Below are 7,361 nucleotides of genomic sequence, written 5' to 3'. Positions count from 1 at the left end.
AGAGCTGCATAACACTCATCGAAGGTCTCGACCAGCGTGGTCATAATAGACCCGAACATCTCTGGTATCTCTGCCCTGATGACCGCAGCCACCTCCTCATGAATGATATGTCGGATCTCCCCATCACTAGCCCCGACACCCTCCGGCATATGACGTGTCCTCACCATGATCAACCTCTGAAATACAACATATAATAAATTAGAATCCGCTCGAGCATACTCACACTCGACAACCCATCCCTCCTTGATTCTTGGTATTCCGAAGATTCCTACTTGGACCGTGCACCGCCCCGGTGCTTTCAGTAGTACGGACCCAATACTACTGTCCACACCGTCTCAGTACACACCCCAAATCCTCCTCTTCGGATCCCAACCCCAAGTACTCTATCACTCTCTAACATATCTCTCATAAGCTCCTCGCTGCTACCTATTCGCTCTCAAGCATCTCATAGCAACTCACAACTCCCTAGGCTAAGGCATCACAAATCAGGGCACTCTAGTCCTAATAAGAATACCCAGCCTACTCTAGCAAGAGAATACATCATAAACATATAATATAAGGGTATTTTGGGAAATCACCGTTCGGGCGCTGACTGATCGTACACACGTTTCTTCCTTGAATTTCTCTAAAAATCTTTTATTCTTAGAAAAGTTTAATTTTCTTTTGAAAATATTTTCCAAATCCTCAGTTTCAGTTCAAATACTCCCGAAGGTGTACCCGAATCCCTCAAACCAAGGCTCTGATACCAAATTGTAACACCGAAAATTTCAAAACAAAATTTTCAAATTTTTATAAAACATAATTCATTTAATATTTATAAAACAACCATATTCGATTATCCCATTTAAGTAAATACAAAATCCCAAGATCACATATGTATAAACTCCGTGCGTGTGTACGGATCAAGCCGACGCCTTCCCGCGGTCGTCACTAGTACCTGAAACAATAACATCAAACACTGTAAGCACAAAGCTTAGTGAGTTCCCCAAAATACCATATCTAACACATATTAGCCACTCGAGGCTATAACTTTGTGGGTCCATGCACCCAAACTCTGTGAACCCTCAGGTTCTAACTCTGTAAACATGCACAACATAAATCGCATAGAATAATGCAGTACAACACATAACATACATAGCATACAAATACTCTATCACATAACTCTGGTTACCTACTCAAGGTAAAGTATACTGAGAAGACTCACCTCGCATCTCGGTAAATCGTGAATCCTGAAATCACTAGTGCTCGATCCCCCAAGCTAAAGTCCTCATAAATCACAATACATCTCTAATTAACACTCCCTCAACTAAGGTTGACTACTCTTTAACAAGTCAACTTAGGTCAACGTTGGTCAACAGTCAACGGTCAACTTTGACCGGACTCGGCGAGTGCATTATGGCGACTCGGCGAGTCTGAGCGTATACACTGATTTCCCTGAAATTCTCCCTTGACACGTCAAGCATTCTCTCTACTCGACTAGTTCCACCTGGCATGAGTTGTGGGGCCACCACGACTCAACTCGCCGAGTCTCAAAAACAACTCAGCGAGTCCAGCTTGACTCAGTCCACCTGTCCACTTTGATTCCCCCCTGACTCATTGAGTCAACCCTCCCCTACTCGGCAAGACCACTCGCTATGTGGTCGGGCATTATTCATACTACTCGCCGAGTCTGTTCTTCGGACTCGGCGAGTCCGTGCCATGCAATGACTCAAACTTGTTCATAAGGTCAGATCCAGTCCATTAACCCATAGATCCAGTCCTTCCATGCTTATTTAGCACGTAAAGCCACAATCTTGATGCACATACAATCTCTATATGACAATATATGATGTTTTTGACTCAAATACTACAACTCAAGGTCATAAACTCCATTGCTATACATAAAGCTTGATGAGTGAGGCTCTCTGGACCTCTATGGATCCAGATCTAGAGCCTCAACACAAGAAGGGAACTATTTGGCATCAAATCATCCCGTAAATGTCCATAAGAGACCCTAGATCCCATAATACTTCACAAAACAGAAGATAAACCGAAATCATACCTCTAGATTGATGATTTAAGCTTCAAATCCACGAAATAGGAACCTCCTTTGCTTCCTCTTGCCTAGAATCTTCTCCTTCTTTGCTAAATGACACACACAAGGTCAAGAATGCTCCCTTACTCTCTCAAAACGTTCAAGCACACAAGGGTTTCTCTCTAAGGGTTGGGTGAGCACAAATGACGGCTATAAGGCCCTTTAAATAAGCCTCAAACCCCAGAAATTAGGGTTTCACCACACAGTGTGGACTCGTTGAGTCCACTCTTGGACTCGTCGAGTCCGGACGCAAACCCGTGCCCAAATCCGCGATCCTACTCGGCGAGTTTGAGCTCCAACTTGCCGAGTCCACTCACAGTTTTCATAAATAATTCCAAAATAAATACCTAGAAATTTTGGGCCGTTACACACAAACACCAAGAGCAATAAGGATGAAGAGGGAGAAGAGGAGAGGCACCCAAAAACATCTAAAAACCCTAAGGAAACTCTTAGCCACGTTTTTGGGGCTTAGGGGGTCCTTATATATAGTTAGGCTATTAAGGTTTACAATTGGGAAACCCTAATCTGACTGCTTAAGACCTAAGTAGCCCATTGACTCCCTTTTTAGAAGCCTTGGACAAATTCTTATGTGCTTCCCCATACAATTCGTCCACTCCAACTTCTATGGACTCCATTAGCCCATTTATGTAATTATCTTATAATTACACAATCATACCCCTATATTTAATTAATCTCTTTCAGACACAAAATTAATTCTTAATTAATTCTTGACTAATATTAATTAAACAATATGATTTTTTCTTTAATATATTATCCTCATAATATATTAATAAATCGTAATTAATCCTCTCTCTCCATAATTCATCCTACAAGTTGCTATGGTGAAGGCAACCCAAAAGGACCATACTCACAATCAGGTTAAGTACATACCAAAATAGTTATCGACTTAGACATTAATCCAACAGTCTCCCGCTTGGATAAGTCTAATAACTATTCTGCGTATGACTTCAAACCTGATCAGCAATCATAGCTTTCAAAAGCCGTTGTCAACTCTAATCTTATCAGAAGTGTGTCCTTTAGATAAGGGATCATATATTCCTCTATTCCATATATCATATAAACTGGACATGGATTTAAATCATTCTCTTTGTCCATATATTGTTTCTCAACCCCTGATTTATGACGACTGATAACAGACTACAATTGAACACATTAACTTACTCCCGGCTTGGCCAAGCGCTTAGGGTGTCATCACTAAATCATCGAGGGGCCCACATATACCGCTTTTATCCCACTTTGGATAAAAAGAACGGATAAACTTCGACTCAATGCTCGCTTGTACTCACTCACCAAATTACACACAAAAATACGTTTTATAACACGAAGTTAGTGGTGCGTTTACATATTATCAATGTGTAACCGACTCGTAAGATACAACTTATACATCTCGGTTTCAAGAATATAAGATATTATCGTCTCACCAATCACTCGTGATAAAATTCATGAAGTGATCCAAGTGAGCGTGGGTTTATTCCAATACTCTAATCTTATAGCAGCACTCATGAACCCTGCAGCAAACTTTTGCTATGTTTAAAACAGTTTAAACAATCTATAGTCAGATTCATGACAGTCTTCTTTCATTCCTATTTCCAAAGAATGAGCGACTGTGGAGGGTTTGAATAATCTTATTATTAATGAAGTCAAAACATGCAAACTGAAACACAAGAATAATACTAATCGTATATGGACTCAAACCTTTGAGCATAAATAAAACATTTTATTTAATCACCATATTGATTACTCATCATTTGTTGTTTTGGGTAAGCAACTTCTTATTTGAATTATAACTACCATTGTCCCATGCTCTTAGCATGCACATTATGTTTACCTATAGTCCTTACTTTGTGAAATAGTATAATAACATTTTCAATCACACTTATTTCACAATTCCTAATCCATTAGTGTAAGAATACGAAATTCTCGCCACTACTAGAATATGTTAGATTCTAACATTTTATGCAACAGTCCTTTCGTAATGTCACGGCACAAAAGTCACAAAGACTCGGCCAATGAAATTACAAAGTACTCTATTGGAGATTTTTACAAGGAAATTCCATAGTCATGAAGTCTCATATTGAAAGTACATTCCTTTGAACATCCTTCTTGCATAAAAGTTTCTAATCTAGACATTGATTCTCGATATCCAACTCCCAATATAGAAACATTTCCATATTTTCCATATAACAACTCATTCTTAATAAAATCTTATCTATTCATAATAATGTCAATATGGTTCATCCATGACTATACTTTTAACTGTCCACAAGCGACCAATCCTTGGCGAACCTTAGATTGTCCTTGGCAGTTGTTTAATTATTTTAGTCAAAATCGGTTGTATTTCTTTTTTCCCTCTAAATGCCCTAGGCATTTGGAAAATTTTAGAACTGTCGAATATTACAGCATATGCAATTGATCCTATACCCTAAGCATATGGGATACAATTCATAATGAAAAATGTGATACTTGTCACACCCCGAAAACCGAAGGCGGAAACATTTACGGGGTTGACTCCACGTTGAGTATCAAATCCAATGCACATAGTAAGTAAAGTAAACAATCATTACATTACATATTTAATGGTTTACATTTTTTTAAAGTAACATTGTACAGGAGGGATACATAGTATATACGAACAAAAGTAAGACGAGTCTTCAACGCACTCCGTCTTTGCCAAAAAGGAATCATCGGGTACCTGTCTAATGCGGACCTGAGAATACAAGCAGTTTGAAAATCAGCATAACGCTGGTGAGTTCATACGCGGTTTTGTTTTCTGAAAATGTACAAGTTCCTTTTTGTTTCTGTTTCTGAAAACGTTACACACCAAGAAAATCCCACATTTTCTTAAAACTTGGTTATAAAATCCAAAGTGTAAAGTAAAAGATGTATACTGAAAACCTGGTTGTTCTTGTGAGTGGTATTAGTTCTAACACGTATATAAAACTAATGTATGTAAAGTAAACATAGTTACTTGTTCTTTATTACCATTTAGTAAATCTCTGTTATCCAAATTGTGAGTTCCATAACCATACAATAGACTAGATATGGCAATAAGTAGTCCACATCACCTTATGACTTTCGTCACCCTTGAACCTTTCGGTTCGGCTGTAGCTAGCAGCCAGGTGTGGGGTAGTCAACCCCGTATAGATCTACACACTCAAGTCACGTTCTCCCTCCAGGAGATTCTAATTACGTGGGCGGTCCTCCACTCACATATCTCTGTGGAGTGTTACCGAGGACTTTTCTCCAATTTATTGGAATAACAAATTTACTAGTAATAATATAGAAAGGTACTGATGCAAACGATGATCCTCCACTCGCGTATCTCTGAGGAGTGTTACCGAGGACAAAACTATGTACTAGGTTTCATGTTTCAAGATTAAAGGTTATGCTTTTAACTGATATAATGTGGAAAACCATTTGTGAAAATATAAAATACAACATTTTATAATGATTTTCACAAATAATATGATAGTGTGCTCTGCGAGTTCAAACTTTTATCTGTTATGATTATCACTGTTAAAAGCATATGAATTATGGAATGCAACACATGTAAAAACAAGTTTAAAGTACAAGTATTCCTTGTACTTTGCTTGTATTCCCCCTGAAAACAGTGAAAGACATTGAAAAGAGTAGGGGTATGAACTCACCGCTCAATGTAGGGTTCGAGTGTCAACGGATGCCCTGAACGCCTATAGCCCCTATTATTCATGTGACGACACATAAATGAGTTAGAACTAAGGTGTTTCTTGACTAAAAATGATGGGAAAATATCCTTAGGGCTTGGAATTACTAAGAATAAGTGTCCTGTGATCCAGACTTAATGATTTATGCAAGTTTAGGGCCAAATATGGGCATTCGAGTGGGTGTATGGTCTTGAATATGAGTGTGCGGCTGGGGAGTTCGGCCAGGAGTGTGTGTGAGGCAGCACACAAGAGTGTGCGGCTGTACAGAGGGTGTATGTGGCCGTACACAGGAGTGTGCGACCGTACACTCCTCATTTGAGTCCATATGATGATTTTGAAGTGTTTGCTCTTCATACTTGGGAGATTTGAATGTATGCTGCCCCCATGTGAAGGTGTACGGCCGTACACCTTCAAGGGATGATGAACATGATGAGTTTTAAGCTTGGGATTCAAGTGTTTACCACTATACTTAGCTTAAAGATGGAGTAGATCACAATTATGAAGCCTTCCAAGTGTTCTTGGTTGATATTTTAGAGAGAGAAAGTAGAGAGAGGGAAGAGAAACATCAAATGAATGAATGAAGAGGTATTCATCCATATAAGGGATTGAGTGTGAGGTTGATGGTGAGTGCGGTTGGGTGTGCAGCCGTACACACTGGTGTGTGGCCGCACACACCTTATTTGGTGTGTTTGGCCCGATTTTGTGATACTAAAGCACTTTCCAACCCTTCTTAGGACTTATATTCAGGTTATACTAAGTCTAGAGCACCCATATGGAACCACAAGATGTAACAAAAGATAATGAACTCAAGTTTTAGTGCTGAAACACAGATCAATTAAATGGTTAGAAGTTTCAGGTTGTCACATTATCCCCCCGTTAGAGGGAATTTCGTCCCGAAATTCAAAATTAAGATACAAATCATGGTTCTGGAAAGAGATGCGGATACTTATGTTTCATCGAGTCTTCACGCTCCCAAGTGAATTCTGGTCCCCGCTTGGCATTCCAGCGAACCTTCACTATCGGGATGCGGCTTTGCTTCGTACGTTTGACTTCTCGATCCATGATTTCGATCGGTTCCGCCACGAAGTTGAGGTTTTCATTGATCTCGATCTCGTATAAGGGAATCACTAGGGTTTCATCGGATAAGCACTTCTTGAGATTTGAAACATGGAAGACGGGATGGATGTTAATGAGCTCATTGGGTAAACAAAGTTTATAGGCTACCAGAACGATCTTGGCGAGGATCTCGAAGGGTCCTATGTACCTCAGATTAAGTTTACCACGCTTTCCAAAGCGTACCATGCCTTTCCAGGGCGAGACCTTCAACAGGACACGGTCTCCAACCTGGAACTCCAGAGGTTTCCATCGGTTATCAGCATAACTTTTCTAACTATCACGTGAAGCTTGTAGTCATTCTCGGATTTGGATGATCTTTTCGGTGGTTTCACGGATGATTTCAGGACCAGTGAGAGCACTATCAAGAAATCGACTCTTGGCTAGCTGCGTGTCCCCTACCTCGGCCCAGCACAGAGGGGATCTGCACTTGTGACCATAGAGGGCTTCGAACGGGGCAGCCTTGATAC

Source organism: Lactuca saligna, chromosome 8 (genome assembly GCF_052625555.1).
Source record: "Lactuca saligna cultivar CGN05327 chromosome 8, ASM5262555v1, whole genome shotgun sequence".
In the NCBI taxonomy this organism is placed as follows: Eukaryota; Viridiplantae; Streptophyta; class Magnoliopsida; order Asterales; family Asteraceae; genus Lactuca; species Lactuca saligna.
The sequence above is the reverse complement of the archived record's forward strand: the minus strand, read 5'-3'. Positions refer to the sequence as shown.